Source organism: Triturus cristatus, chromosome 7 (assembly GCF_964204655.1).
Source record: "Triturus cristatus chromosome 7, aTriCri1.1, whole genome shotgun sequence".
Classification (NCBI taxonomy): domain Eukaryota; kingdom Metazoa; phylum Chordata; class Amphibia; order Caudata; family Salamandridae; genus Triturus; species Triturus cristatus.
The window spans coordinates 1,276,828,465-1,276,849,085 of record NC_140590.1 but is presented as its reverse complement, the minus strand read 5'-3'; positions in this window follow the sequence as shown (position 1 = coordinate 1,276,849,085).

Genomic DNA, 20,621 nt, shown 5'->3' with positions numbered 1-20,621 from the left:
TTTTCCAGTCCAAATTTGTTCTCCAACGACTTTATTCGACATTTCTTGTTACTGGTTGTATTTACCAGTCTTTTTCCGACATATTGGTCATTCTTTTTAGTCAGAAATGCCACCTTTATTTGATAAATGTCCTTCCTGTGGGAAGATGGCCAAATCTGATCCTCATTCGGTCTGCGTCGTGTGCCTAGCTTCTCACGACAGACATGCTACCAAGGTCTTCAACTTTCATGAAGGACATTGAAAGACGGAGAGAAGATCAGGCTTCTCTGTTTGAGGGAGAGAGGAAAACATCAGAAGTCGCCTAGAGAGTCAGCCTACCTCGAGCTTTCCTCATCACCAGACTCTAGAAGTAAGAAAAAACATCACAGCACGTTGTCGACGTAGAGACCAACAACGCAAGTGAGATCGACGTCTAAGACAAGATCACTGTCTAGGTAAGTAGACGTCAAAACATGCTTCGGGCTAGAAGTATGATAGACCTCAGTCGACGTCAAAGTGCCCGTTGACCTCAATTCAGAGGTCGACGTCGAGATCTCTGCCTCTTTCTCGAAGGTCGGCGTCTAGACTCCAGATCACCCTCTCGGACCCCTCAGTGGTCTAAGTCGAGGGCACGATCTCTGTTGAAGTAGACGAAGATGCTGCATGTACACCAGCGGTTGACGTCCAAGAGACCGACGTTGAGGATTTCTTCTCATAGGTCTCCACCCTTAAGAGTGTTGCCGCCACGGTCGAAGTCTATGGTGGCTCACTCCGGTTTGACGTTGAGACGATGGACGTCTAGAGACAGACAACTTTTTTCTGCTGAAGACCTAGAAAGACCGACGTCGAGATCACGGCGCTCGACGTCGAGGGAAGCTTCTTCCTCGCCTGGTATCACAATTATACAGGTTACACCGGAGGGCTCTCTGAATAACCAGAACAATTCTGCTCCTATCAACATGTCACCAAGATGGTTGGAGGGGTTATATGACTTAACTACTGCCTAAACCACGACTTCCTGAACAACGAAGAGTACTTAACCACTACTTTTTTAGACAACTACTTCCTCAACAACTAAATAAAAACATTAAATTACCCATTACCAATTGAAGCCAGTATTTTCCTTTGAATAAACATGGAAAGAGCTCTGTCCATCAACGAGCACAATGAAGCAGAGAGATTAAAGGCTATGCTGATCTGTTTAAGTACCTAAAAAGTGACGAATACAAACCTCTGCGCTTACACAGTCAAGGACATTTCACTTGTATTTCTTTTACAAAAAGAAACGAGGATGTGCTTAATTTATTATCTTTAAAAGAATGTCAAAATAGTTAAATATTTGGTACGTATGTTTTTTTTAAGTGATTCCGTCAAAGAAAAGACATAATTCAAAATACCAGTCGGACAATTATAAGGCAATAATTCACACAGATTCACAATGTAAAGTCCATCATCTCATTTTAAACAGCTGTCTGCATTGATCACTAAAATGGCGGTATAACGACTGAAAAAGGTAAAGAAAAGCACTTTTTAAAACGATAAAAATAATCACCTATTCACACAGAATTAAACATTATTTTAAAAATGGATTTCAAAACATATTTTCATTGTCAATATAATTCAACAACATTAAAGCACATTTAATAACAAGCATTTACAATGCAATGGTCTCGGCAATATTATAGGTAGAGCTATTGGTATTGCTCATTTTTTTAAAATCATTTTTGTATCCCTAAATAAACGGCATTGTCATTTCTATTGGCATTAGCTTTTTTTGGCATATGTGATACCTATTGCATTAGCAGAGAGAGAGTGAGGTATTGAAATAGAGAGTGAGGTAGTGAGAGAGACTGAGGTAGATAGAGACTGAGGTAGTGAGATAGAGAGTGAGGTAGAGAGTGAGGTAGTGAAAGAGTGAGGTAGTGAGGGAGAGGGATGTTGTGAGGTAGTGAGATGTAGTGAGAGGTAGTGAAAGACAGTGAAAGTGAGATAGAAAGAGTGAGAGAGAGTGAGTGACGTAGTGAGTTAGAGAGAGAGTGAAGTTGTGATATAGAGAGAGGTAGTGAGAGTGAGGTAGTGATCTTTTTAGAGAGAAGTAGTGAGGTAGTGATATAGAGGGGAGTTGTGATGTATAGAGTTACGTAGTGAGAGAGAGTGAGGTAGATGGAGAGTGAGGTAGCGAAAGAGTGAGTTAGTGAGTGTGGTATTTTCTGACGTAGTGAGATAGAAACAGTGAGTGATGTTGTGAGAGAGAGAGATTGAGGTAGTGAAAGAGTGAGGTAGTGAGGGATGTCAGGTATTAAGATAGAAACAGAGTGAAGTAGTGAGATAGAGTGAGGTAGTGAAAGAGTGAGTGTAAGTGACTTAGTGTATTTGAGAGAGTGAGGTAGTGAGATAGAGAGTGAATTAGTGAGTGAATTAGTGAGTTAGAAAGAGTGAAGTTGTGAGGTAGTGAGAGAGTGATGTAGTGAAGTTTTGAGAGAGTGTGTTGTGATATAGTGAGGTAGTGAGAGTGAGATAGAAATAGATAGTGATGTAGTGAGATAGAGAGAGTGAAGTTTTTAAGTAGTGTGTTAGAGTGAGAGATAGTTACTGTGGTAGTGATATTGTGTTGCTGTGAGAGAGTTGAGTAGTGAGTTAGAGAGTTAGTGAGAGAGAGTGTAGTATAGTGAGAGATAGTGAGGTAGTGAGAGAGAGTTAGGGAGAGAGTGACGTAGTGAGAGCCAACCCCACACACATACAGAACCACCCACACAGAGCCACACACAGTGTATCCCCCAGACATACATACAGAGGCAAACCTACAGAGTCAGCCAGACAAAGATAGAGAGCTATCCACACAAATATTCAGAGCTACAGACATCCACATACAGAGCCACTGACTTGCACATACAGAGCTAGCTGCTTGCATTTGTCCCATTCTGTGGCTCGCGCAGAGCACTGTTGCCCGGGTTAGTTACCTTTCAATAAACCGATCACAAATGCTTTATTGGGGGGGGCGGCGGCCAAGCCCTAGAATTACACGAGACGGGACTGATATTTGTTATTTTAAAAGAGTTTAGACACTGTTTAGTGATTCAGAGTGACCAATTACTCATTTCCATAATATTTTGTAGTCCTGTGGGAACAAAGGATTCACATAACCTCGTGAGATTGCAGCCTCGAACAAATAAGGCCGCAGGGGATCTTTTTTTACTCGCAGCCTTCGCTAGCCGAGACCTAAAAACGTCATCTAGTGCGACACCCTAACTAATCCAAAGACTCTTTTGGATAGCAGGCATGTATTACCACGTGATCCCTAATCAGCTCTTTTTTGCAACCCCCCCCCCCCCCCCCCCCCAAACCTTGTAATCAATCAACCAACTTCTGTAATTTAGACACATAGTAAGTCTCAAGTCAAGTGGGCACTAGCGATGCTAAATGAGTGAACATCCCACGAAACACCAGTATTAGGTGATTGTACACACGTAAATCCATGGGGCCCAAATAATGTAATTAAGTCAGACAGAATAAAAATCAGCAGGGGAACGCAATGTGGATGTTCTGCCGTAGCTAATGTTATGTAAAAGTAGCCTTGTAAATTTCTGTGCGTATATACACATAAATATACAATGATTTCAATGGGCCGGTACTGAGTTCCAGCACTTTTTTATTTTGAGAGGGAGAGTATCTGCACTTCTCACGAAAAACAGAACACTGTTAATTGGAAAGTACTGGCACTTCCCAGAAACGAGATGTAACAGTGAGACTAGAGGCTTTAGTCCTTCTTTTATGACTGACCTGTCCCAGTACTTGCTTCTCAACATCTGGTCACCCTAATCAAGTGACACATAAAGCTCTGAACTATCACACATGTGTTGTCAAAAAAAGAAAACATCACACATAAGCAGACTGAAATCTTGGCGGCTATGTGCTGATGACCGGCTGCGTTTGGCAACCAAGCGGCACTGGGGTGACAGTCAGGAAGCTATGCTGCGGAGAGTGCTCCTTGACAGTGACACACTCAACATGCGTGTCAACTAGACTGCTTCTCTAATGAGCTGCTGTAGACACACACAACCTCTGTAAAAAACGCACTAGAGTGGGCCTAGCTCTCCCAAAAGCAGTGGACTACTTACCCAAGGGCTCCACGGTGAAGGCTGACATGGGATACATCGGGGAGCAGGGGAGGAATTCTAGGTGGCGGTTAATTTCGGGAGCAGGAAGCGACCAATTCGCCGGAGCCATGTGATAAGCAGAACTCCGTGGATTCCCGCTCCTAACCACGCCTATCCAATGACAGCAGTTTCCGATTGGTTAGCAGTTTCAGCTGTCTCTTTGATTTAATTTTCTTGGGTTGGCGTGAAGGAGCAGGCTGGAAGGAGAAACGATAGTTCACGAACGGGACAGAGCGCTCCTGCTTCCAAACGCGGATGCTCAAAAGCCGCATTGCACGAAGGGATAACTATGGGCTTTTGAGAGGTGTGCAGGAGGAACAAGCAACTCAAATTTTAAGGAAATAGAGCTGTTACTAAAGCTTACACGATCTGACAACCACCCAACACGGGTGCCTTCCTCAATAGTCCCAGACATTTCAAAACACTTAGCTCGTGAATTTTTTCGATCTAAGTACACCCAGGATGACTTCTTAAACTTCCGTTCTAGTAATATGGCGTACCTGACTGCTTCATGTTTTTTCCTCAAATGATACGTTTGTGGTCTACTTCTTTACAACACTTGGGACACCTCTTAGCAACGTCGATGCCGCTCGCAGCTGTACATGGCAGAAGCTTCTGACTAGCACCCGCTCTGCGCAGACACCACTGCCTTTCTCCGAGGTCGAGAAGAAATGCTTCGGAGAAACGCAGTGGCGTTTTCGGATTCGGGGGCGTGTTTCTTTTTCTCTCCTCTTGCCATTGGCTGGAGGAGAGCAAAACACGCCTAAAAAAGGGCGTGGCTAAAAAGTGGAAAGAACAGCATGGAACACGCCCCCGAATCTGAAAAAGACGGAGCCTATTTGGAGGGACGGCTCTCTCCTCCAATGGCTGGCCTCCGTTTAGGAAGCCAGCCAATGGAGGAGAGGCAAAAAGAGAGGCGGGCTAAATAGCCACTCAAAGAATCATAAGATCTCCGGACTTCCGGTTCTGCCTTCGGCAGACCGGACGGTCCCTCGACCTAAAAAACTGCACAATGTAGAGTCTGGGTATTAATAGAATCTATATTTTGGAAGCACTAGCTTTAAACCGTTTTGCACATTTTGTAGCAGCCTTTCTTATACTGTGCGTAATGTAAGTTTAAAATAATTACTTTTATGTTCAGAGTGCTTTTTGTCAAAGATTGGGACCTTGTAGCACTAAAACATACACACGTCACTATTCTCCACTGCACCAACCATGAATCAATTCTGACGCTCTCTGGTACAGTGCATTAACTAGGAGAGGTTTCATAATGTATTGTAGTGCATTTCCCACTAACTAATATAACTTACATTTAATTTTCATGTAAGCTGTGCCTGTGTTATTTTATATGTAGTTACTTGAAGGTGAAAGACGGAGAAAAGTTACAAAATATTTAGGTTTTTTAGCTACCTCTTTGAGCACGCCCATTCACCCAGCCCCACTGCACTCATCACAGTTTGCATTTTTTTTTTAATGCACTTCTTTAATGCACTTCTACCACTGAGTACATGTGACTGGTAGAAAGAGTAGAGATTTGTAATAGTAAGTTGCTTTGTAAAACTGAAGACATTTAACCACTATGGTTCGTTAAGTATTTTTTTGCATAAAAAAGGCATCTTCAATAAACAGACTGCTCAAAAGTGTTTAAAATGTCTCTATTTTAAGACCAGCCACATTATGTTTCTGAAGTAAAATGAATTGCATTTAAAACATAAAGGCCTGCGCTCGGATCTCAAGGGCGTCGTGTTACTTTTTACATTTTAATGGTGCTGCCCTGTAAATTTCTCTAGGGACAGGGATTATACATTAAGATGCATCTACAACAATTGCATAAACCCCACGAACAGACCATACTGAGCAATCTTAAGGACATCTGAGAGGAGAAGACGCGGCGGTGTGCGCCACCTTAAAACTCTGCAGTACAAGCAGCAGCCTTTGTCGTTCATTTACTGCAAGGTTAGGCTCTCGGATATGATGGATGATGCGTCGGGGCCGAAGCAAAGCTCCGCACTCAGAGAAGCGGCGGAAGTTTTACTCATAAACGTCGATAATCCTGATAAACGGCAAACTACTTTATGGGGGGTCGTGTCTTTTTCTATGTTTATAAAAAGGCAAACTAATATATATTGACATCGACAGTGCTCAGGTCTCCCGAGTGACGCTAGGTCGCCCCCCCCCGAATTCTCGAGGCCCCGGTATTTGCCTGTGGGATGAAGGGGACGCTTTGAAGGCTAATTTTTCACGCTTTGGATTAAGCGAGGCGGCGGGAAAAGGCGACGGCGCACGTGCCAGGGGTCCAAATAAGCCGCTATTGACCCGCTCAAATTTATTGTCTTTTTCTTGAAAAGGAGTCTGCTGTCCATGTCACTTTTGTCAGGTCATAACATCGGAAGGGACCAGGTCACATACCACCTCTGACACGCGGGCGAGTCACGTGCAGCTTTGCATGTCGGCAGAAAGCGCCAGGTTGTGCATTTTTTCAAACGCCTTTCGTATGTATATAGTAAAACATATTGTGGGGGGTTGTGCAATGAATGGTTATCATGGCAGAAGCTTCTGACTAGCACCCGCTCTGCGCAGACACCATTGCCTTTCTCCGAGGTCAAGAAGAAATGCCTCGGAGAAACGCAGTGGCGTTTTCGGATTCGGGGGCGTGCTTCTTTTTCTCTCCTCTTGCCATTGGCTGGAGGAGAGAAACACGCCTAAAAAAGGGCATGGCTAAAAAGTGGAAAGAACAGCACGGAACACGCCCCCGAATCTGAAAAAGACGGAGCCTATTTGGAGGGACGGCTCTCTCCTCCAATGGCTGGCCTCCGTTTAGGAAGCCAGCCAATGGAGGAGAGGCAAAAAGAGAGGCGGGCTAAATAGCCACTCTAAGAATCATAAGATCTCCGGACTTCCGGTTCTGCCTTCGGCAGACCGGACGGTCCCTGGACCTAAAAAACAGACAACCACCATTTTGATGTCATTTCAACTGTGACAGCCAGAGAGTTCAGACGCATCGAGCAGAGAAAGGCTCCACCATAGTGAAAAACAAAGCAACAGTGCCATCTACTGGCATAAACAGGTAAATACATTATAAACCTATTACAAGAACAAAACTTTAGATGAATTAGAAAATGTACTTTTTTTTTTGTAACATTTTTATTGACATTTTCATATTTTATATACTGTACATTATACAGTTCTATCAAGTAATTATGCCGTATAGCTCAGTATGCGGTATCACATATCTGCATAGATTGATGGAGTGTTGGCGATAAAAAGAAATGATCAAATACAAAACGATGTGTGTACCCTATGGTCTCTGATAAAGAATATGTCACTTGAACTGGGGTGCAACACAGGTACAAACTAGGGGATAGATATGGAAGTACATGTCCGGACTTCGCAAACAAATACTCGAGCTGTCGTGTGGGTGTGGCGCCCCAATGAATCGCGATTGAACCTCCTCTTATGTCCGACCGGCAACTGTGATAATATGCACTATAATGCTGCTTTGTATGTGATCATGTCCCCGGTATATTAAGGGGTTGGACGGTCAGGGTTTGAGACTGCGCTTGCAGGGTCGGTAGTGTAGGTGTGTCGTCTTTGGGGCCTTCGCCAGGGGTTTTAACTGCTTGAAGCGATATAATAACATGGCCCATTCCATGGATATAGGGTTCTTGCGGATCTCTCTCACCTCCTCCCGTAATGTCTCCTCCTCCGCCGCCGCCCATTTGTGTGTAGCTCCCACCCAAGCCGCCAGTGGGGGACCGGTGGGGGAACGCCAGTACATAGCGATGCTTCGTTTGGCCAATAACACCGCGAGGGAAAGGAAGCGAGTCTGCACCTTGTGTTGCTTGCGTGTGCGGAAGATACCTAGGGCGCTGGCTTCCCCAGCGTTCATGCAAGTGATCCCTGTAAGGTCACCCAGAGCAGTGTGAATGTGCTGCCAAAAAACTCGGATGACGGAGCAACTCCAGACCATGTGTTGGAAATCTGCATCCGGAGCATGGCATCTGGGGCAAAGGAACTGCGTGTCGGGGTAAAATCGTTGGAGGCGTGCTGGTGTTAAATAAGCTCTATGAAGTATGTAATATTGAATATTTTTAAAGCACGCATTTCTAGATACCTTCTTGGGGTACTCCAGGGCCCTCTCCCACTCCTCGTGTAGCACGCGCCCGATTTCAGCCTCCCATGTGGCCCGCAGGGTCTCAAGTGGTTTATTGGTCAGCTCTCGTATGGCCTTATAGAGCCATGTAGTTAGATGGCGACCCGCCCCCAGGTGGAAAATCGCGTGGAGAACTGGATGTGCGTGCGGTTCCCCCCTCGCGAGGTCTTGGTATGGCCGGTAACTATCTAATAGTTGGCGGTGAAGCAGGAACTGCCCCGGGGGAAGGTTGTAGTCGTCCACAAGATTGAAGAACGGTTTAAGCTGTCCGTCCTCAAAAAGGGAGACTCCATCTCTGTGATGCCACAAGATGTCCACGTGAGAAGCACGTTGTTTGTGTAATAGTGTTCCCGTTTGGGCCATCCAACCAAAGGGAGTAAAGGGGAATACAATGGTGTCCCCAGGGACATGCATTGAATTCTTTGCATGCACCTCCGTGCCACTGCCACCTGAAGGGGGTATGTACGTTTCGGTTTGGTGCCGGGGAACAGTAGGCGACGGATCTCTGGAGCAGGTATCCGCTCCGTTATGGTATGTGTTTCCACAGTGTACCTGTCTGCCGTCCAGTGGGAAAGCCACTGCAGTTGCGCCGCCAAAAAGTAGGCCTCGAATGAGGGAGCGCCCAGGCCACCCTGTGTGGTGGGCAACTGCAGTTTTTTCAGTGCTATTCTGTGTCTGGTAGATCCCCAGATTAACGCGCTGAGGAGGGAGTCCAGGTCCCGAAAAAAGGTTCTAGGCGGAATCACTGGCAGATTGGTAAAAAAGTATAACAATCGTGGGACCATAATCATTTTGGCTAATGCCACTCGTCCAATTGGGGCCAGCGAAAGGCTCTTCCAAAAACCGACTGCAGCTTTAATGCCTGCCAACGCCCTGCCATGGAATTAGAAAATCTATCATTTCCCAACCTTATTATTTTTATAAATATGATTTATACAATCAGAAACCGACTAAATACCTTATCAAGACAGGATTAATAAGCCCCTGACCAGGTCCCCCAATCACTCTCGCAATCAGGGCCAGCTCTAGGGCGGTGCAACCACACTGGGCTCTGACTTTGGGTGGGGGCATCATGCTTGAAGTATATTATGGATTTAAAAGCACCTGCTTCACCATTCCTGGCCTACAACATTTTTCAGGCAACAATAAAAATGTCAAGATAGCTCCGGTGATTAATTTTCTGCCTCAAGTGAGATTGGAGGTTTGTCTAGTGGAAGTTTTGACTCCTGGTACAGTGGGTTAATATGCCTGCTGCAAAGAACATGTATCATGCTGATCACAAAGTGCATTTAATGTAAATAGGTCAGTGTGTTACTGCTTTTGTCTTAGAGACCCTTTTGTTCCTTTCCATTTATAAGTTAAAATTCTAACATAGAACAGTGAGCTATTAAGTGTCATCAAAGATCTTCATACAAGCTGCAAGGTATAGATTAGTTTTACGATTTTCATTTTGATTGCAATCCATGGTGGAGGTGATCATTGGGGGGGGCACATCCACATTTTTTAGCTAATAACTTTCAATTGTTTAAAACATGAATCTTTTTAAAGGGATAAAACGTGTATAGTAATCAGAAATGTAAATTAAATAAAGATATGAAGATCATTGTTCCGCCCTCAGCCTCATATTATCCTGCACCCTCTTCCAAAAAAAAATATATTTTTTTAAATGTATAAATTTAAAATAGTCCCAAAAAATTATCTTTATATTCGAAAAAAATTAAAGATATTACTCTTTGAAAAACAAATTATTTGAGACGTCAAGGAGTATAGAAACAACCATAAATAACAAGTATGTTTAAAAATTATTTTATTTAATTTTTTTAATTATTATTTTTTATTTATTAATAGACAGCATTTTAAAGAGAAAAAAGTTTGGAAAGTGAATAAGAACCAAAAGAAAAATTCAAATCACTTAGGAAGTCAACATGCCTATTTTTTTCAGACCTGCTTAGACAACGCATACCTTTACCACAAATTATTTTTATTTTAAAAAACGTGTTTGTGAGTAGATACCCACCCCCCACTATCCCCAATCTTCCCTTAATGATGTAAAAACATGCGTTGTAAAAGCGTTCATGAGGAAAAAACATGCATTGTAAAACAAAAAACAGTGTGTAAAAACAGGTTTTAAAAGCCGATAAAGAGATAATGTGACTGAGAACAAAAACAACAATGCTACTTAGCCATTGAGTCAACACAGAACAGCTATGAATAAAATCACTTATCATGGTCTATTCATTTTTTAGAAATCTGATACGTTTCCTTGAGTCAAACAACCAAACAGCGGCCTATAAGGAATTTACAAATAGACAGATATACAAAATAAGTACCAGTAAATCTCTAAAAAATTAAATAGACTGTTAACAATTACAACTTGATAAACCAACACATTGTATGCCATTTACATGCCAATGCTTGAGTGGGATAAGTTTGAGTTTTTTAAAAATACTTTCCTTTACAGAACCAAAGAGTAGTAAATAAGCAAGTGCATAACAGTGACTCTGCAACCTAAAACGAGCATTTAACAAATCAAAGAAATAATATGCCTGTACCAAGACTATTTAAGACTGAAAAAAGTAAAAACTATTGAGAGAGAACCAAAACCATCAATGCAACTCATCCAAGAAGTCATCACAGAACAGCTGTGAATAAAATCACATTGTACCATGTCTATTCTATTTTCAGGAATCTAATCCTACTACGTTTCCTTTTTTTTTCAAACAACCAAGCAGCGGCCTATAAGAATCAACAAAAAAGAAAAACAGATATACGTAGTAAGTGCCAGTAAACTTTTTTAAATTACAGCGAATGTGTGAAAAAGACAACTTTAAGAAACATAAGTAAGAACCAATTTTATCGAACATTGCATGCCACACCATGTTTTTCTTTCTGCATACGTTTTTAGCTCAAACATGCTTTAACAACCCTTACCATTACCACGCATTTTTTTTTAAATTAAAAAACCTAACTTGTTTGTGGGTGGAGACCTCCACACCCCCAATCTTCCATTAATAATGTGGTGAAAGCATGCATTGTAAAAGAATATTTGAGGTAAAAATAATGCGTGATAAAACAGGTTGAAAAAAAAAATACTTTCCTTTATAGAAGAAGAGTGAGTACCAAAGAAGGAAGTGCGTAACAGTGAATCTGAAGCAACATAAAACAAGCATTCACAAAGCCAATAGAGACTTTTTAACCATGAAAGTTGAAAATAGTCACTAAAAACATAAGCAATAAAGCAAATCGCCCAGAAAGTCAACACAGTTCACCTGTGAAAAGAAAACCACTTATTGTACAGTTTCATTTCTATTCACAGATGTCTAATCCTTAATAAAAATTGTCACTTTGTTAATTACATCAACCAAGCAGCATCCTACAAGAAATTACGAAATATACAAAGTGAGTACCAATAAATATCTTTACAAATTAGAGACTGTGACAAAATGCAACTTGAGAAAAATAAGTAAGATGATTTAAAAAAAATCTTTTATACCGTGTCTTTTCTTTCAAAACACGTTTTTAACTAAAGCATGCTTTTAAAACGCTTACATTACTGAACATTTTTTTGTATTTTTTTAAAAATAATTTATTTGTGGGGGGGTCCCCCATTTACCCATATTAACATGGTAAAAGCATGTGTATTTGTGGGGGAGACCCCCACACCCCCATCTACCCATAATAACGTTGTAAAAGCATGCGTATTTGTGGGTGGACACCCCCAGCACCCCCCATCTACCCATAATAATCTGGTAAAAGCATGTGTATTTGTGTTGCGAGACCTCCAACACCCCCCCCCCCCCCCATCTACCCATAAAAATGATGTAAAAGCATAGATAATTGTGAGGGGAGACTCCACGCACCCCCCAATCTTCCCTGAAATGTTTTGGTATACTTTGAAAAGACATGTGTTCAGTAACAAACATGCGTAGGAAAAGCATAACCAGATTAAATCCACATTTGAAAAGCTGCTACCCATTCAAGAATCTGAAAGGAATCTTTTTTTTTTTTTTTTAAACCGATATATCCACAATGTCAAGCAGCAACCAAGCAACATATGTTAAATCTCGGACAGGAAATGACCTTCTAAAATATGGTGGGTACCTCTATTGTAAAGATAAAACTGTTGAACCCAGAAGTCGTTGGAGGTGTGTGCAGTACTTCTCATCCCATTGCACAGGTAGAGCGGTTACTCTGGAAGAAACCGTGGTTAGGACAACAGACCATAACCACTCTGCCTCTGCAATGGAAATAGGAGTACGTGAAAATGTCCAACAGATAAAACTTCTTGCACACACCTCCAATGAAAACTGTGGTACAATACTTGGGGAAGTGGCTCAGAACATACCTATGCATGTTGCCGGTAGCATGCCCTCCATCCCCAACCTCAGACGAATGGTTCAAAGAGAAAGTGACAAGTAATCCACACCACATAACACCCCGTAACTTTGAAGACATTAATATCCCTCATCATTTATTACTAACTTTCTCTAATGAAACCTTTCTCGTGTATGATAATGGAGATGTTCTTAAAAGAATTTACATTTTTAGCACTAACCACAACATTTTAACCCTTGAACAGTTCATTCTGATGGATACATCTGCCAGTGGATTCCTCACCTTGTGAATATCCCCTGCGCCAGCATTCCACTGAACTTTTTTCCCCAGATCTCTACGCCGACGTGGACGTCATAATGCTTCGGCTCCGCTCGCGACTCCGTATGACCGCCATGTGGTATTGCAACAAACAGGACAACAGTTCTATACGTGGACTGCGATGGTCATTGGAATGGGAAGACAAAATCTCACTTTATGCAGATGACATTCTGCTCTATCTCACTAACCCGAGGGGGTCCCTGACCTGTTTTTTGGACGTGTTAGCGATTTTCGGGAGGCACTCAGGCTTCGCGATAAATTGGTCCAAATCGGTGCTCTATGTCCTTAGGGGTGACCCGCCAGTCGTTCCAGACACTTGCCCGATACAGATTGCGCATGAAGGCTTTAGATACCTTGGCATCTATGTAACACTGGACCCGAAACTCCGCTACACTAAATCAGCGCCCTCCCCTGTCTAGATTCAGGAATGACGTGGCGCGCTGGAAAGCTCTCCCGCTCTCTATGCTGGGCAGAGCGGTACTTTTTAAAATTATGGCTCTGCCCCGGTTTTTATACGCGCTCCAGAACGCGGTGGATCCAGTCCCTGCCTCTTATTTTAGGGAAATAGAGGCCCTTCAGAGGCAGCTACTTTGGGATGTAAACCCCGCATAGCGTTTTCTAAACTCCCACTCCCCTGGTATGATGGGGGAATAGGATTGCCCGACTTAAGGAAATATTACTGGGCTTCCCAGTTGACGGCTGTTAATCACGGGATATACGGGCAGACAAATGACCCTGGATTTGCTATGGCCCGATGGCAGCTACCGGGAGGAGACTATACCAGAGCGCTATATGCCGGGCCCCGCAGATTTCCACTTACAGGGCCCACGGCGCATGCTGTCCAGGTGCGGCATGCGGTTAACAGACACCTTAAATGGGAAGGGAAGTTCACACTGGCCACCCGCTTTAGAGAGGTTGGGAAGTCTCTGGAAGTCCAAGGGGTTTGATAAGCGGGACCTTATAGGAATCACGCACATAAGGGACATCTGGAAGGAGGGTACAATACACACATTTATTTGACTCCCTTAAGTTGCAGTATAAATTGAATGATAGTGAGCACTTTCGTTACCTTCAGGTCCGACATGCGTTGCTCACACACATCCCCAGGGGCACAACGCTCCCAGACGCTTCTCCCCTAGAGGACAGGGTGTTAGACGGCCATCTTCCCGAGAAAACCATCTCTCTGATAAATAACATGGAGGATCCGTTAATTAACATACAACGCCACTGGAATGACGACGGTCTAGAGCTAGACGATGAGGACTGGCAGGTGGCGGTCTCTTCCCCACAAGTGGTGGCAATCCAGGTGAGGCTGAGACTGGTGCAACTTAAGATACTTCACAGGTCATATGTCACAGGGCCCTGTCTGGTCCGGATGGGTCGTTCAGAGAGTGGTGCAGAAGGGGATGTTGGGGACTAGGGACATTCACTCATATACTGTGGCACTGCCAAAGCATACAAGCGTATTGGGGAAAGATACACCACACACTGAGGGCGGTCCTGGGGATAGTCTTGCAGCCAGAGGCCCGCAGGTGCATCCTGAATGTCTGGGAGCCCACAGACCTGAACACACAAAACACAATGGGCAACGTTGGCATTCATGATAGCGAAGCGTAATATTGCCCAGCTGTGGGGGGCTAGCCAGCCACCCCGGATTGAGAAATGGGCAGAAGACCTGGACTGGTGTATGTTTAAGGGGGAGGTCAGTCTACTCTGCTAGGGGGTGCCCAGGGAAGTGGGGCGGGGTCTGGGAGGCTTGGAATAACTACAGGGGAGATATCTGTGCCCACCGGCCCGTCAAGAGGACGCTGAAGTGCGCAAGACCCCTTGATCCACCAACTGTTTTAAAAAAAAAAGAAAAATAATAATTAAAAAAATACGGTACATTATCTCTTTGGTATTCTCTAGGGGCTTCAGCCACTTGTCTGCCGTGGAGGATTTGAGGCGGAAGAACAGCGTTTTGGAGTTCTCCCTGTCATGTTCCTGGTGGGGTTACGCGCTCCCCGATTGCCTGCTTGTGTGTGTGTGTGTGTGTGTGTGTGTGTGTGTGCTCCTCAATGGGTGCGGAATCTCCTCCCTTCCGGCTTACTTGCGGTCAGCAGTCTAGTCTCTCCTTCCGGAAGTCGACACCACGGCGTTCAGCGCATCTGGGGGAGACCGCTTAAACATCTGCGGTTCCCGCCAGTTCGGCGCTTCAAATTAACGTCTGGCCGAGATCAGATGTCCACATCAGTGTTGGGTGCTACTTTCCAGGTATTCCGAGTACGCGCAGGAGCGCTGCCTCGCTTTCTAGCGACCCTGCTCCTGTTCCCCTGCGCCAACACCGCTTGTCCTTCCTAGCCTTGCTAAACTTTCAGACGCAAGTACACTGGGTTGTCCCTACAGTGGTGCGACAACAAGAGCCAGGGATTCTGTTTAGGTGTATTGACGTGCAGAAGCGCTTTCCCTTGGTTGTACATTGCCGCACTGGAGCGCTTTCTTTTGGTTCTACAGTACCGTGCAGGAGCGCCTTGTTTTGTTGATACATAGTTGCGCTGGGGCGCCAACTCTCCCTTTCATGCGCAGGAGCGCTTCATAGATTTCTGTTACTGTTGATGACTCCCTTACTCCATGGTGCTTCCCTTGCAAGGTGATTACCTGTTCCGCAGGTGTGTATGTATAGGAGGAGTGGAGGGTGTGTATAGGTCCAGGATCACCGGGTTTCCCCTTCTCTCCCCTAAACCAGGCCGTGTTTCACCAGACTTTCCCAGGACAGAGGGAGGTCCCTTAACTGGTCTTCTGGACACCATCTCCATCATATCTGGCTTCCTTCCCCGATCCCATCACCATCCTGGTTGGTGTATATACCTGTGCTAGGGTAAGGTGGGAACGGTGGCGGTAGCTCATGTCGTCTCTGCGAGATTACTTCACAAGCAGAAGGTAGGCCTTGTGGGGTACCTGACACTCCCCAGGGTTCCCCTTTTCTTTCCGGAACCGTACACTGTATGCCTCGGCGTCCATCCCCAGATCTAGTATGATTGTTTTGATCTCTGCATATCGGGTGTTACCGGTGGGATTCGCTACCTGGTAGGCAGCCTGGGCTTCCCCCGTCAACAAGGGCGCCAGGAAGAAGGACCACTTCTCAACGTGCCAACCACAGGCTCTGCCTGCCCTTCCAAAATTAAGGAGGAAAGCATCCGGGTCCACCCCTGCTATATACTTCTGTAGGGAAATGCCTGTGGGTGACTCCTGGTTTCACGGGTTCCGGCCGCGGTTTGTTCTGCTAATTTCTGTAGCCCTTCCATTTGGGCTCCTATGGTATCCTTGAAAACGTCCCAGTCGGCCTGGGCCGATGTCATTTGCCACTCCACGGCCCATTCCAGCCTCTCTTGTCCTTTTATCAAATGTTGGATTAGGGCGTCCATTAAGTCGGTACTAAGGGATAGGTTGCCCACATTCTCCACCAGTTGTGACGTAGAGCAAGGATCGAATCCCACACAAGGACTAGTTAAACTGGATTTTATTTTCCTGTTTATGCGTCTTTTATGAGAAGCCAGAGTTCAAGTGTATGGATAATACTTCTTATCCAGTCTTGGTCTTGACTCGTGAGTGTTTCTCCCCTTCTTCTCTTTTCAGTCTTCCTGACGATATCAGGTCACTCGGGCAAGAGAAGAGAGGGTGCAAAAACAAACGTGAGTTCTACTGTGAACGTCCAGCCTTGGGGAAAAAGGAGTGAGGGACCACCAGTTTCGTGTCAGAGGTGATAGTGAAGGGGGAACCGGGTAAAGACAGGCAAGAGAGAAGTGCCCCTAGTCGCCGGCTTTCTCCCTCTTCCCGACCCACCCCACAAAGCTGTCCCGTACCTGGGTGAGCCAAGCTCCACCAGGAGCGTGGCTGAGCGCAGCATGGAATCGTTGGCCTCCTGGCTCTCCCGATGTTCCTGGTTCCACAGGACTCGCCGTCAGGAGCAGTCATACATCTTCTGGCGTCTCCGTCTCTCTCCTCGAGGCATCTACGAACTCTTCTTCTTCGCGTCTTCTGGAATTGGAGTTCTCCTTGTCCTGACTTCAGCCTTCCTCTATTGGCCCAGGGCGGATGATGTCAGGCACCAGGGCGGCGTCTTCTAAGGACAATTCCCAGTTAAAAGGGCCATGACCTGCAAAGGGGATGTCCGCAGCATGCGTGGGGTATCGTGTGACAGTCCCGTCCTCTGGCTGAAAAGAGAGTAGAGGACCGGTTTCAAGAGGTACAGTCTACCAGTTCTCCGCATGATCCGTTTCCTCCCGGGAGATACTGGAATCGCGACATAAGCCTTTAACGAAATTGCTTACTACAGATGGATTATCTAGGGCTTCAGCAAGAATTGCTAGGCTTTCTATGTGACTTCAAGATTTTATCTATAATGTTCAGTATTTCTTGGAAGAAAAAATGTCACCGCTGATTTTTTAAGTAGATTATCCCTGCCACTCAGGGAAATTGATATCAATCCTTGGAATGATGTTTGTGTTGCAAGTATTTTTTCTATTGATGAAAAGAAAGGTTTACCAAGAGCTGAATGAGAGAAAGCTCAAGAGCTCGATCAAACTCTCAAAATTGTCAGACTTAAAATTCAAAATGGTTGGGGTCTATTAAATCTCAACTTCTTGTGTAATGAAAGCATTTTGGGAGGTTAGGAATGAATTGGGTGTTGATGGCTTGTTTGTCGTGAGAGGAGATAAAGTTATACCTCCTTTTAGTTTAAGAAATAAGATCATTTCTCTGTGTCATGAGGGCCATAGTGGCATTACACGCATTAAAAGAAATGTTAAGTCATTGTATTCGTGGCCTAAAATTGACATAGAAACTGAAAGGTTTGGGAGGTCTTGCAGTGAATGTGAGTGTGCTGACAAGTCACAGAAAACTCTTAATCCTCCTGTGAGCTCCTTAGGTTGTCCTTCTCTTCCTTGGGATGATTAAGCGTTGGACATTATGGGTCCAATCTTATGCAGTGATGGTTCATCTAAATATATTCTTGTTCTTGTAGACTTGTTTTCCAAATGGTTTGAACTCAAGGTTGTTAGTAAAGCTGACACCGCTAATGTCATTGACATTTTAGGTAGTGTTTTTGTTCGTGAAGGTTTTCGCAAAAATATTTTCACCGATAATGGTGTTCAGTTTAAGTCTTTTGAGATGAAAGTTTCTTGATGTGGCTGGTATTTCGCATACATTTTCTGCACTCTATCACCCTAGGGGAAATGGTGCTGTGGAAAGGATCCACCGCGTTATCAAAGCTGTTTTGTCAATTGGCCACTCAAGGCAAAAAAAAAATCGATTGGGCCCTTATGAAAATGCTTTGGACCTAGAGTCACCAGTCATGATTCCATTGGTGAGAGTCCTTTTGGTGTGATGAGGGGTCGCATTCCTTATTCCAAGGTCAATCCTGGCTGGATGAATAGAATCAAACAAGTAGAGTGGGATGCAGAAAGAATCAGGAGCTGTATTTTAGCTTCTCAACGTAAAAATAAAGTATTTTTTTTATAAGAAACATGGTGTTCGAGATGTTGAGTGTTGGCCAATGAGTTCGTGTTAAATCAGGTAAGAAGGTTGCTGAAGGTCAAAGCAAGTTTAGTTCTCCCATACAAATTGTAAAAGTTATGAACAACACTTAAATTATCTGATAGTAGTGTGTGTTACATGAATCGTTTATCGATTGTTAAAAATATTCAGGATCTTTCTCTAAAAGACTCCAAACAGTCCACACCTTCACGCAATTACTGGTGGATTAGTGTTCATCCTGAGAATTCTTCCTCTTCTGATTCTTTGTCAAAAAATTGTATTCAGAGTGGGGATGGTCTGTGTGGTTTTTCTACTGATAGTATTTCCGGAGAAGAGAGTTAGTACTTTTGGTAGAAGCATTGTAAAACCTAAGCGACTTGAAGACTATGTTTGTGAATCTTAAATATCTCTTATTGTACTTTTACATTTATTTATTATTTTCGTTCTGTAAGAAAGAGGATGTGTAGTATTGGGGTCTCATGCTTATGTGTCATGTGTTTCTCTTGTAATTCCTTTTCTGATGGATACATCTGCCAGTGGATTCCTCACCTTGTGAATATCCCCTGCGCCAGCATTCCACGGAACTTTTCTTCCCCAGCATTCCACGTCGACGTGGGCGACGTCACAATGCATCGGCTCCGCACGCGACTCCGTACGACGTCACCGGAGCCATAAGAAGCCCACGTCGGCGTGATGACGTCAGTTCCCTTTTTTCCGCGCCGTCGACGCGCAACGGTTTTTTCCCAGTGCTCTCTAGATACTTTGTAGTCTAGTGGTGTATTTTTGTTAAAATCGGTATGTCTTCGACGAGGAAGTCGGGCTTTAAGCCCTGTAGGGAGTGCGGAGGCCTGATCCGCATCAGAACTGTTTGTGGTGTCTTTCCTCTGATCATGACGTGGATGAGTGCGGGTGCTGTAGGAGCATGAATCCTAAAGCGCTGAAGGAGAGGAAGACCAAACTCTTCATGAAGAAGATCGGTGAGGAGAAGAGAGGGAGAAAAAAGGAGAAGTCCAGGCGAGAGTCTTCGACTTCGAGGTCGTCGAAGTCGAAGAAGCATCATAAGAAGAGGAAGCATTCTTCTCGGCGTCGGTCCTCGAAGTCTAAGAGGTCGAGGTCGGCTTCGCCTCGTCGACATCAGAGCAAGGTCTTGTCTCCTTCGCCTTCTCCTGATAAGTCTCCGAAGTCTCCCTCGCCGAAGCGGACTCCAGCTCGTTCCCCGACGTCATCACCGGCGCTGTCCAAGGCTTCGACTCCGGGTCGGGTGGAATCTGATGTGCATTTGGATGAGCAGGAGCAGGAAGAGTCTGTTCCTGTCAGGAATCGGAGGCGCGGTAAACAAACGCGCCTACCTAGAGTATAGACTACACATCCCAGCAGCCTCCGGGGCCCGGAAGAGGAAGCCCATATAACGGCGTCATACCCGGCCGGAGGTGTGCGTTATTCATTTACTTGGATGAGGTTCGGAGGAAGGAGCTGCGGAGCGTGGCGATCCCGGACGACGGTGCTCAGAGTCCCGACTTCCGTCGAGCGGTCACAACCGAGGGGGTGTTGTGAGAAAGTGGGTTTCTGTTGCAGTAACCCCCCCCCTTTTTTGCCTAATAGCTGATGCACTTTTCCTTGTTGTGCCCTGGGCTCCTGCCAATCAGGTGCCCAGGGCCTATGTTCCTTCCTTAAAACACACAAACTCCCAATTGGCAAACCCTGGCCACATGTCAGCCCCTGGTAAATGGTACCCTAGGTACCCAGGGCCTTGTGACCAGGGAAGGCCTCTAAGGGCTGCAGCACTCCTTGTGCCACCCTTAGAGGCCCTGTACCCTTACACACACACACTGCCTTTGCAGGCTGAGTGTCTGGGTGCAGGACAAAACAAAGAGTCGACATGGCACACATCTCTGTGTGCCATGCCCATTACCTATACTGCCAAGGCATATGTCAGCCACCCCTCTGGCTGGGTGCCTTATGCCTATGGTGTGGGCACAGGAGCAGGAGCCCTGTGCCCCTACAGTACCCAGGTCCATTCCTGGGCACTGTAAGTACAGTGCTGCCTTTTACAAGTACATGGTGCTGAGAGCTCGTCAAACACGAACTCCACAGCACCATAATGGCAACACTGAAGACTGGGAAATTTGGTATCAAACTTCTCAGCACATTAAACCCACACTGAT